Source organism: Barbus barbus (assembly GCF_936440315.1).
Source record: "Barbus barbus genome assembly, chromosome: 33".
Classification (NCBI taxonomy): Eukaryota; Metazoa; Chordata; class Actinopteri; order Cypriniformes; family Cyprinidae; genus Barbus; species Barbus barbus.
The window spans coordinates 21,331,589-21,344,875 of NC_136761.1; the positions used below are offsets into that span (position 1 = coordinate 21,331,589).

The window sequence follows — 13,287 nt, forward strand, 5'->3', positions numbered from 1 at the left end:
ATTTTACATTTTTGGGTGAACTGTTTCTTTAAACAACACTTCATCCAAATATATTATCAAGAGTTTAAAATTGATCATATACAGTATAATATAATTGATAGTATATTATCAATACTAGACCAAAATGTTTCTCACAGTCTTGGAAAAACCAACACTCATGGCAATCTGTAAGTTTTTTTCTTTTTTTTTTGATATTGCAAATTATTGCCAAGTTGTTAGCTGTTAGTTGTTAGAGTTCATATAACCTCACTTTTATACTTTTGTACGAACTGCTTATACACCATTGAGGTTTATGTTTAGGAATGGACCTTAATGCTTTGTTTTTTTATATATATTAAAAATTGTGTTTTCATACAAATCAGACCATACTAATACAAAATTCCTAAAATAGTTGCATTTTTTATTAGATGAGGTGAAAAAATTAATGCTTGAAGTTAGTTTTGTACACAAAAATACATTGTTGCTCACTTTTTTTTTTTTTTTTTTTTTTTACAAAACTAATTGCACTAATTATTTGAATTATTTTTGTTTTATTAATTTTGAAACTGGATAGTAAAGGAATAGCAACCGACAAGTGGCCAGCATACATGGTAACTCTTTTAATACAGATTAAAAGGATCCCAGATGGGATCGCTGCATATTTCTCATACTTCCATTTGTGTTACTTAATATATTTGAATGAGAAAGTGCAGCCAAACTTTAGTCTGGTAGAGTAGACTGTTACAAAATTGTTCTCGCATATTTTTCTCTTTCTTGTCACATATTCTTTTTCTTCCTTTCTTCTTGTGAATCATTCTGTTCAGGCTAGAGTGTTTTATAAACTGTTACTGCGCTTTTATGTTTCAAGAGCAGAAGAACATATTTTTCTTCTCATGAATTCCTGTGTTAACATTCGGTGCTTTATTAAGCTCTTTTTCTCTGTTCATTTATGTTTTGAATCTGATGTGATTATGAGAAAGAGGCTGAAGGCAGCTCTCATGAGAAAGAGATGAAACATGGATCAATTCGGTGACTGTTCCAAACTCATCTTTTTGATGAAGAGCTCCATTATGCTTTATAAGTCCAGCTGCAGGATTTACATGTCATAAACACAGCGGAGTCATTGCAGTTAGCCTCAGTGCAAAGATGCAAGCTGCTGAAGAACTATTGGATTGAGCCTAAAGTATGCTCATTCTGAAGACTCGTGACTGTCCGTGACGTATGATCTTTGTAAACCAATGATGTCAGTGTGTCAGGGTAAGTTAATGAACATTTTTGCTAAACTAAGCAGTAGATATTTATACCTTGAAGCTTTTGCCAATAGATCAAGGGGAACTTTTGGGGTCATTTTCCCTCATTTGTTTTGTTTCAGGGTTTATCTCTGTTATTAGGAAGCTGGGAAGCACTCACAAGAATGGTTGATTTGAACTAAAACTGGTTTATTTTTTAGCTACTAGACTTGTGATAATTTTGATTACTTGCTATTTAATTGTGTTGTGCTTTTGATAATCTGTGCATATGAAGGGCTGTGTCCAGATACCCGGTTTTGCTTCTTTTCACTTAATTTTTGATGCTATTATTCTGTACCTTAACTGTGGTGCATAGTCATTACAGACTCATAATGTTTTGAGTTTGTCACGCTCTAGTGAAATTCAGATTTAAAGGTCTGAGCAAATGTATTGACTGATGGTTGTGTTTTGTCAGTGTGTGTTCAGAACAGAAGCAGAGGCCTGTGTTTGTTTGAGTGCAGGTCAATGTTCCCATGGAGCGCACATCCTCTCTTCATCCCTTGCTTTAGTCACGGTCACTGAGGTGACGTGCATTTTGTCTTTGCCATGCAGCTGAAGGTTATGGTGATTTGCAAATGAAATTGGACTGTGTTTAAATAGTAGTGATATAAATAGCACTTTCATTTTCAAACCATCATGCTTGACCCACCCCCCAATGGTATTGAATATTGACTATAATATATAGGCCTACATAATGATCTGAAAAAGCTTTAAAGGGTTTGAGCTGAATGTTAGTTTGGTTGTGTTGCTCATTGGGCTTTTTCACACAGACCTGGCAACCCTGTTATGTGTGCAGGCCACAGGAGGAGGTGCTGAAAGGTTAGATGTACAATCAGGAAATTCTCTGTGATGGCCTCAGCTCCCTCAGTGGGTGTCTGTATTCCCATGGCACAGCTTTCCTTTTCCTCCTTCGCTCACATGGCACCCAACAATACAGAAACCCCCATAACTTAAGAAAACTCTGTTTTGTTTGGCTTTGCTTTTCTGTTGTTTTGTTAGTCTTTGAAAGACTTCAGGTTGAGATCATGAATCAACTAGCTGAAAGAGAAGGTCAGGCATCAGAGGGACGCTTATGTTGACCGGTCATCTGCTTTGACCATTTTTCTTATGACTTATGGAGAACTGCTCCCTTCTGAGTAACCACAAGTCTCTCAGGATGATAGAACAGGTTAGAACGTACCTCAACCTCATGCAGACTTATAAACACATTTGTTCTGATTTAAACATAATGTGATGGACGCAGCATGAGAATTTGGGAGCTGAAGGGCTTCAATCAACTTTAATCAGTGCATTTCAGCCTCTCCAAGAAACACAGTTGGAGCAATGCAGCATTCTCACCACGGCCCATTTGCACTGCAGTTTACTTAAACCTAGCAAGTTCTGAGGAGCCCTCAAGGCCACAAAACCTGAAAGTAAACACGCCGCACACGGAATGTGTTTACCAATCTGCCAATGACCTTTTCCTATGTGCTTCAAATGTGTTTTTGAGGATTTTCATCTGAAATCAACATCGCCTATGTGCATTTGCGTATCAGATTGTTGAATTAAAGGCTAGAGGAAGGGAGTGCACCTTTAATGTCTTTAAATGTTAAATGAGCAAGTGAAAACTGATAGGTGAAATGTACGAGTGCCAGGAATATAATGGCCTAAAAATAGAGTTTGTCACCAGATGAGTGGAGAGAAAGTGTTAGAGAGGTCAGAACTAGCAGTCTGGCCGTGTGTTTGAAGTGTGTGTGTGTGTGTGTGTGTGTGTGTGTGTGTGTGTGTGTGTGTGTGTGTGTGTGTGTGTGCGTGCGAGCGGCTGTGTTTCCTTTCTCTGCGGGTCAACAGGGATGCACACTCAGGCTTTGACAGGATGTGTCAGGCTCATCCTTCTGCCTTCGTGTCCATCTATCGGTTGAATTCTCTCACTTTTGTCTGTCTGTTTGTCTCTTACTTTCATTTGCTCTTTCCCAGTGGAGAGAAAAATCAATGTGTCCCTGTCTGTCAGTATGATATTGCCTCGCAGGCCTCAATTTTCCAACAAAATGAGTGCAGTGGATGTGTTTTGATATTGATGTACCACCCCATATAAAAGCTGCAACACAATTTCTCTTGTGAAAAAAATAAATAAGATATTTGCTTCAGGAGATGGATCACAAATCACTTAAATTAAAAACAAGGACTTTTTAGGATAAGACCAAAAGTTTTTGTACAAAGATTGTACAAAATACATATAAACTTTTGATAAACTTTAATATTAAAGGTTAAATCTAATTTGTAATTAATACACTAATGTAAAATGTATTAGTATACACTACGGTTTGAAAGTTTGGGTTTGGCTTCAAAAATTTTTCAAGGAAATAATTAGTTTTATTCATTAAGGAGGCATTAAATTGATGAAAAGTGACCTAAAGACTTCTGTTTTAAAATAACTGCTGTTCTTTTCAACAGAACCGTTTTCAACATTGATAATAATAAATATTAAATCATGATATGTTGGCACCGATGTAGGATTGTGACACACTGAAGACTGGAGTAATGTCTGCTGAAAATTCAGATTTGCCATCACAGGAATAAATTAAATTGTAATTGTATATTTAAATAGGAAACACATATTTTTATTTTGTAATAATAATCAATTGTTAACATTGAGTAACATTACCAAAGAATATTAAATTCTATAAAAGTATGAATGTTCTTACTTGTTGCATGTTCATGTTAGCTATTGCATTAACATGAACCTTATTGTAAAGTGTTTTTTAAATATTTCATAATAACCCTCAGAGCTTATTAAACCAGAAATATTTCTGCCTTTTCAAAACAGTATTATCCAGATAATGAATTCAGAAGAAATGCGTATAACTAAATGTCTCAATAATGCAATGTTGTGAAACTTTAATGAGTATTTTACATCTGGTATTATAAAGTTCACACACACACACACACTCAAAATAATAATCAGCCAGTCTCACGGTCACATCTTGACTGGCCATCCTGGGATCTTGTTCCCCTATTATGTCCAGTCTGTGGCCCGCTGGGACGGCCTCAAAAGTCCCCCAATGGAATTTAGAGGGGGAAAAAATCACTTTGTCTTTTAGCAGTGGTCTTTTTTCTGCATGTGCTGTTTGTTAGTAGAAGTCTCAGGCCATTATTCACAAAGCTTACAAAGGTCGGGTTAGGCTGCAAGCAAATCCCTCTTCAAGCTAATTATTGCTCTGAATACGTGGATCAGACTCTGTGCCAGGTTCAATACAGACTATTGACTGGAATTATTTCTATAAGACACATATTTCACTGTGAAAACTACTTCACATGGTGTCTCAATAAAACCCAGTTAATTGTGAATCAAAGGGACACCTTTATCTTATTGTTAGTCATGCTAACATGCTTAGTCCCTTGGATATGCAATCTCTTATCCAAGATTAGGCTTTAGGAAAAGGAGGATTTTAAAAATATCCACCCTTAATCAATCTGTAGGGTCCATTTGGCCAGCTGAGAACCTCCATACCGTCCAGACGTGTTTTTGTGTGTGTGTTTAAGCTGTTGGTATGATTAGGGTTACCATGAAGCATTGCAGAATTCCCCAGCTGAGAGTACAGCAACATCCTCTGTGATTCAACTGGAAAATGTCCAATGGCAAATTAAGAGGCAATTAATTACAGTATAATTTAACAAACAGAGAAGCAAACATACACAAATGAGCCAAGAGACAGGGTGCCAGAGAGAGGGGAAGCTTGAGCCGGCTGATAGGAAGCGAGGACAGTAGTGGCTGTCCCTGAAACCAGCATGCAATCCTGACCTCCCTTCCTCCCTGTATTTTCCTGTTTACCTACCTGCTTGTTCGCTTGTTTGGATGTTTTCCTTCAGTCCCCCAAGTCGATATCTTCCTGTAGCGCACGGGCGCTCACCTGACTTAATCGCTCCAGTCTGGCTGCCGGACGTCATTAAAAGGCTCAGAATATCGACTCCGGGAAGTCTGATGGAGTCTGGTGTGCAGTGCATTGTTTGGAAAATGCCTCGGATTTTGCCTTTGTCAGATTTTAGACTCGCATCTTGCCCCATTCATCCCATCTTCCCTTCATTTTGACTTTGTGCAAGAGGCTGTGATTTTCCACCAGTGCTGTGCTGAGGAATTAATGCCAAGTAATTAATTAATTTATTTTTGCACCTGACCTGAACCTTAAAATACAATGCCTTCGAATGAATGTTTAATTTACCTGTCACACTTAAGTGTGAAATAGCAGTGGAAAAGCATGAAGAATGAATGTGGAGCATTGAACAGTTTCGTTGCCAAAATTACTGTTGTTGTACCTTTTGAAGTGATGGCATGTCCGTTCTTTGTCTGCTGCGTACAGTCTGAGTATCATTTAGATTAGTTTTTCCTCCCGTCTTATCACCGGTGACCTTCTGACCCTCATGTCTGGAGGAGATTTAAGATGCAGTGAGGTTTGAACAAGGTCACACAGGTCTCTGGCCAGTAATGGCATCTGTTAGATGTGATGAGCGCATTCATATCAGCCCAGTCTTTTTGGTTGTGGAGACTGTGAGATTTCTTATCTTACAGTCAGAGATGTGGTTTAGCCCACTACCTCACTGATTCTCAAACTCTTCAGGTCAAATGCCACTTTTGATCCAGTCGACCAAACATTTCCAAGGTTCCTCAAACGACCTCTTTAAATGAAGTGACTGTCTCCCACAGAGATATTTACTCATTTTAGCTAATTAAGTGGGGAAAGAATACAATGATATGTGCGTTACTTGTTTAATTGGATTCTCTTAGAGGACTTTAAGATGAAGATCTGATCATAATGTAGGTCAAATTTATGCAGAAATAAAGAAAATTAAGGGTTTTGTCATTTGCCCCCATGGTTAGAAAACATTTAGCAGAGTTTAAACATAAATTGTATTCTTCTTTGCCAAAGTAGAATGTGAATTATGCTTTAAAGTCTAAACTTCAGACATTAGACTTAATAAAATAAATAAACATTAATAAAATAAATCTTAAAATGTAACCATAAAATATAAGAGATGATGGATGGATAGATGGATAGATGGATAGATACAAATACACCACACACATATTATAGTATTTATTAATATTTTGAATTGCCTATTTTTACTTTTCATTTTAATTTTAGTTTAAGTTTTGGTCATTTTAGCACTAATTTGTTACAGTTATCAGGGCAAAGTTTCTTTTGTACCTAATACATTTATTTCAGTTTTATTTTAATTACTGAAAATAATTAGCAATAGTTGTAGCTTTAGTTAACAGTAATAACACTGATGTACTGTATATGTATATAAGTATAAGTTTAACTATATATATAACACTAGGGAAAACTCCATGTGAAGCACTGTCCTGGCTTAATGCACAGCAGGTTCCAGCCATTAACAGTCTTGTAAATATAGCTTCTGCTTGACCTTGTTACTCTTGTGGTTAAAGGGCTTAATAAATGTTCTTGAATGTGTTTATCTGTGCATGTCTTAAAAGTTTCATTTAGCCTCGGTGTAGGTTAATATTCAGTGATGCACCTCATGTCCAGCTAACCACACAGACCACATTCACAAACATAATGAGCGCCGTTTCCTCCTCCTGGTAAACACTCAAACCCTGTGACAGGTCACCGCCTACTCTTCTCTCAGAGCATCGGAATGTGTCACTCTGGGTGCCGGAGACATAAAGAGACTCGCTTTTCATGTGGCCCAAGCGTCCACTGCAGGGCAAAACAGGGGAGAGATGGGCTACATTCAGATAGTCTAGGTAGTTCACTAGATTTTGAAACACAGCCATTCAGATGCACATTTGTTGATTTGAACTATGCCCATTTAGGACTGTGGGAAAGAGACATTGGTTGACTCTCATACCAGACTGAATATATGACTGTAATAAAGAGAGCAGAATTTTCTCATTCTGTGGTCAACCAGCAATTTCTGTTCATCAATGGACAGACGAGTGTCTGCTTTTTTCGAATAACACACTGTAATGACATGATTGTCCAGCTGCTTCTCATTCTCTTTATATATCATGAGGGCCTTCTGAGGGAAGAGTTTCGGCATAACAAAGGTTGTTTGGTTCTTTGTGTTCTTGACACACTTGTTTTAGACTGTGTGTGTGTGAGAGAGAGTGGAACAGAGGGCTTGTGGGGTTGTTATGCGAGTCTGGAAGGTTATTCTTTGTCATTGTGCTTTCTGGTATCACCAAAAGCAACTCTTGACCCATAAATATTTAACAGAGCAGACTTTAATAGAAACTTCACTTTCACCTCTTCCTCTGCAAAAGACCCTCGGCTGGACTTTGTTTTCAGCACCCCTCACTCTCTCTCTCTCATAAATATTTATAAGGGAGTGAAGGGAGAGAGGTTTTATTAGGGCATTTGTGATTTAATGTGATGGATGTGATGGACCAATCATGGGAAGAAAATAAATTGCACTTCCACTACAAAGTATATAAAAATACCCAGCAAACCTAAAATCATCAAAGACAGTTGGCACATTCCACAAATACTGTGGTGTCCTGATATTTTGGAAAATTATTATAGGCAAAAATTCTGCTTTTTTTGGGGGGGGGGGACTATTAGATATGTTTGGTAAGCATAAAATTTACCTAGCATGAAAGGTAGATGTCCGTTTCCAACTTTGAAATGAGGATTTTGGCCTGTCTCACCGCAGAGGATTTGTTTTTCTTTATTCAACAAATAAAGTCATACTGTCAGTCCTCTGTCGTGTGTGTGTCATGTGTTCCTGCCTCTTGTGTCCATATTTGGTTTGTTTCCTGTCCTTGTTAAATGTAATCATTAGTTTATTCTTGTCCAGCCGTGTTCGTCTCATTATCCCTTGTATATTAGTCCTGTCTGATCTACTTACTCCCCGGTGTTCCTGTCTGTGTCAGCCTTGCCTTGTCTTGATGTGTTCAGTAAAGACTATTATTTGAGTTACATCCTCGTCTGCGTGTTCCTGTGTCCTCCCTCGTGTGTGCACCGTGACACATACAATGAGAGAATTTTGACATTGATCTATTACGTTTATTTTTGTAAACAGGGTTTTAATTTTTTACTGATTATAATGACCAACAACAAACTATGAAAAAATCGACAAAAAATTACTATGAAAATCGACTAAAGCATGATTTTCCCCCTAGTGCAAAAACTCGTAACATTGTTTTAACATTTACACCTATTAGAAATAACATTATTTGCTTTAAATATTTCTTTCTCATTGTGTATATATTAGGGATGTAACGATTCACTCAACTCATGATTCGATTCGATTCACGATTTTGATTGCACGATTCGACCATTGGCAACCACTGCATTTTAATCATGATCCAAACAAAGATGCTGCATACATGCAACATGAGCAGTTTTTAATCTAAATTAGATTGTATAGTTTTGAAATTTGAAGCAAAAACAGAATGTTCTGACTTTTTGTGAAAGTATACATAAAAATATCTGCATGAAACAGAAACAGCAGACGAGCTGAATGAGTGGCAGATTCACTCTCTGCCAGCAGGTGTTGGCGCTTAAAGCATTTCCTTGGTTTCTGCTGTAATCAAAGCAGCGCTGCACTTATGAACTTTAATATGCATAATACAGAGGCAAGACAAAAAGAAAAAAATACCATCTCAACTTTTCTAAAGACAATAATTCCCCTCCGAATAAGTTCCCCTGTTACGAGTTTTTTGTAACAAAAGCAGGCACTGTCTGCGAATAGGGTAAAACATAGGGCCTAAAACAAGGAAAACAAAAATAAAAACAGTGAAAGGATGTACAAATATGTCAATCTTGGCAGCAAGTCAAGTAAAAGTAAAATTATATATTTTGTGTGTGTGTGTGTGTATATATATATATATAGTGTGAGGAGTGTCCCGAGCACCTATCAGCGTCGCCCTGGAAACGGAGGAGGAACACCTGCCTACAATCATCATGGGCTGATCGGTCACAGCTGACACTCATTAACAGAGGGCTACAAAAGCCTCTCTGAAACACAGGCTTGTGAGTATCGTCTCCCAACGAATGGTGTCTAACGCTTGTGTCCTTCTTGTGCCCAACCAGACAGCAGCTAGTGACCGATCCGCCCGCCACCTGGAGCACCACGTCACCCCACAACCAGCACTGACGGACCACGACACGGAACACTCTGCACGGCTTGAGAGCACCGGACCCGTTAGCACCCACACTCCTTCACCTTTGTACAATAAACACACCCTCCGGGCATTTATTGCACTCTTACCTGTCGTGTGATTCTTCAGCCCGCTACACTGGTGGAGAATGCGGGCAGATTGCTGAAGAATCACCGACTGTCACGACATCCCCAACTAAATTTTTTCTCTTTTCCTTGTGTTTCACCCAGTCACTCACAGGCGGCAGCTACTCCCCAGCCATGGAAGAGTTGTTAAAACACCTCACTGAAGTGAGTATACGTCAACAGCAGATCGTTGAACACATGGCCGCTCGACAGGGAGAGGCGGAGCGTGAGATTGCCGCTCTGCGCGTTTCTGCTGCCCAGCGGGTTCCGCTGCCCGACCCCCGAGTTCAAGCCACCCAGCTCCTGCCGAAAATGACGGCCCACCATGATGTTGAGCATTACCTCCAGATGTTTGAGGCCATCGCGACGCGGGAGGACTGGCCGCGAGAGGAGTGGGCGCGGGTCCTGGCGCCGCTATTGACCGGCGAATCGCAGCAGGCTTACTTCTCCCTGCCAACCAACGCAATGGAGTCATATGACGAGCTGCGTAAAGAGATCCTGGCCCGTGTGGGACTGTCCCCCATTGCAGCAGCCCAACTGTTCCACGCCTGGGAATATAACAGCCGGTTGCCAGCCCGCGCCCAGGCGGCTGAACTATCTCGCCTCTCCCAACACTGGTTGTTGTCTGGAGATCCTAGCGCCGCTCAAGTGGCCGAGCGGGTGGTGGTGGACCGTTTTCTCCGGGCCCTTCCCCGCTCTCTTCGGCAGGCGGCCGGCATGCGGAACCCGCAAACCACCGGGGACCTAGTGGAGGCGATTGAGCTGGCAGAAGCAACGCAGCGACGGGAGGCTGGGGAGCGAACGCCGCCTTTTCCCCGGAGGGTGTTCCAGGAGCGACGCGCGCCGGAGGGCACCCAACGCTCAGTCAGCAGGCCCGCGGTTCCCGGCATTCAGGATGAACCAATGCCCACCGATCCTCCTCGTTCGGTTGATCATACCTGGCTGGCAGGTTGCGTAGTTCACCAGGAGCTGCCGCCGGGAGCCCCGCAGGCGAGGGTAAAGATCAACGGGCGAACATACCAGGCCTTGCTGGACTCCGGGAGTGCCGTGAGTTTAGTCCAGCCAACAGTGGTCCCACCGAGGACAGGCACCAAGGCCCGGATTCCCATCACCTGCGTACACGGAGATACCCGCCATGTTCCAGCTCGACAAGTCTCCATCACGGCTAGCCCAGGCACTTGGCCCATAGAGGTGGGGGTTATTAAGGATCTGGCCGTGCCCGTCCTCCTCGGCCGTGACTTTCCGGGGTTCGACCAACTGCTCACCACCGTTACGCAGCCTGCCAGCCCAGCCGGGAACCGCCGACGAGGGAAGCCAAGCCGACGTCCCCGACGACAGCAGCCTGCCCTGATGACGACCGATAGCGCCAGAGACGGTGAGTCCCCCTCCCAGTCCGCTAACCTCTTCTATGATGTGTTTCAACAGGCCAGGGGAGGGGGAACGTTCGCAAAGGAGCAACTCGGGGATGATCGGCTAAAACACTGCTGGGCCCAAGTGAGAGTGGTTGAAGGGAAGGAAACTCAGCCACCACCGCACCCGACCCCTCACTTTGTGGTCCAGAATGGCCTGCTGTACTGCGTTGCCCAGCGAAGGGGGGAGGAAGTACGACTCTTGGTGGTGCCACGTTCTAAAACAGAGACCATAATGGAGCTGGCCCACGCCCATCCGATGGCTGGTCACCTGGGGGCGCAGAACACCATCCAAAGGATAAGGGACCGTTTCCACTGGCCCGGGCTGGATACGGAGGTGAAACGGTTCTGCCAGGCGTGCCCGGTGTGTCAGCGGATGGCACCACGGACCCCTCCCCCCTCGCCGTTGATTCCGCTGCCCATAATCGAGGTGCCCTTCGAGCGAATAGGGATGGATCTGGTGGGACCGCTGCCTAAGTCTGCCCGGGGCCACGAACACATCCTCGTCATCGTGGATTACGCGACCCGCTACCCTGAAGCCATCCCCCTTCGAAAAGCCACCTCGAAAGCGATTGCTCAGGAACTCTTCCTACTTTGTAGCCGGGTCGGCATCCCCAAGGAGATCCTGACCGACCAGGGCACCCCCTTCATGTCCCGGTTGATGGCCGACCTTTGCCGCCTCCTCAAAGTGAAACATCTGCACACAACAGTGTACCATCCGCAGACCGATGGGCTGGTCGAAAGATTCAACCAGACGTTGAAGCAGATGCTCCGTCGCGCGGCTGCTGATGATCGCCGAGATTGGGACCGGATGCTTCCGTATGTCCTTTTCGGCATACGGGAGGTTCCCCAGGCCTCCACCGGTTTCACTCCCTTTGAGCTCCTGTTCGGCCGTCAACCCCGGGGGCTTCTCGACGTTGCCAAGGAGGCCTGGGAGCAGCAGCCCGCAGCCCATCGGTCCACCATTGAGCACGTCCGGGACATGAGGGAGAAGATCGACCGAGTGATGCCCCTCGTCAAAGAGCACCTCGCCAAGGCCCAAGAAGCTCAAAAACGTCGCTACGATCGGGCGGCCCAACCACGGGAGTTCCAGCCGGGAGACCACGTGCTTGTTCTAGTCCCGACCGCCGCCTGCAAATTCCTCGCCCAGTGGCAGGGTCCGTATACGGTAACAGAGAAAGTGGGGCTGGTTACCTACCGCGTGCGCCAACCAGGAAGGAGGAAAGAAGACCAACTGTATCACATCAATCTCCTGAAACGTTGGGTCGGGACTAGGACCCAGCTCTCAGCGTTGGTGGCCACAAATCCCGTGGTTGTGGATATCAGCTCCCACCTCTCGGCCGCCCAGAAGACGGAGCTTCAACATCTGGTCGGTCAGTTCTCGGATGTGTTCTCCCCACTCCCCGGGCGGACTAACGTCCTCGAGCACGACGTGCGCACACCACCTGGGACCGTCGTCAGGCAGCGTCCCTACCGGATTCCTGAGGCTCGGCGACACGCCATCGAGGAGGAGGTACAGGAGATGTTGAGGTTAGGAGTAATCGAGCCATCCCGCAGCCCTTGGTCCAGCCCCATCGTAATGGTTCCGAAACCAGATGGCACCCTCCGTTTTTGTAACGGCTTCCGCCGGCTCAACGAGGTCTCCGAGTTTGATGGCTACCCCATGCCACGAGTCGACGAGCTCCTGGATCGTCTGGGGAGAGCCCGGTTTATCTCCACTCTGGACCTCACAAAGGGATATTGGCAGGTCCCACTGACGCAGCAAGCCAAGCCAAAGACAGCCTTTTCCACTCCATCTGGGCACTGGCAGTACCGGGTTCTCCCCTTCGGGCTTCACGGGGCACCCGCGACGTTCCAGAGGATGATGGATATCCTGCTGAGGCCCCACCAGGAATATGCGGCTGCCTACCTGGATGACGTCGTGGTTCACTCGGAGACCTGGGAAGACCATCTGGAGCGGCTACGGAGGGTGCTTTTAGAGCTGCGTCGGGCTGGACTTACCGCCAACCCAAAAAAATGTCACCTGGCTCTCTCTGAAGCCAAATACCTCGGCTTCCAGGTGGGCCGTGGACTGATTAGACCTCAGGAGAAGAAAGTGGCAGCGATTCTCTCGGCCCCACGGCCCACCTCAAAAACAAAGGTACGAGCTTTTTTGGGTTTGGCGGGCTACTACCGCTGCTTTATTCCTAACTTCTCCTCCTTAGCAGCTCCCCTGACAGACCTAACCAAGAAGGGGCGGCCGGAGAAGGTTTCCTGGGGTCCCACGGAGGAAGAAGCTTTCCATCGGCTGAAGGCAGCGCTCACTTCGGAGCCAGTGTTGCGCGCACCGGACTTTAACCGCCCCTTCTTGCTACAGACGGACGCCTCCAACACCGGGTTGGGAG

General features: G+C 44.4%; 1 protein-coding gene across 1 annotated transcript in view; it reads left to right on the forward strand.

Annotated features, from left to right (window-relative positions):
- The first annotated feature begins 1,084 nt into the window (after positions 1 to 1,084).
- Positions 1,085 to 13,287, forward strand: part of LOC306853118 (xaa-Pro aminopeptidase 2-like) — a 29,256-nt gene continuing 17,053 nt past the window's right edge. Inside the window, exon 1 of the mRNA XM_079390313.1 lies at positions 1,085 to 1,236. The gene's annotated coding sequence lies outside the window, so the exon portion shown is untranslated. The remainder of the gene's footprint in view (positions 1,237 to 13,287) is intronic.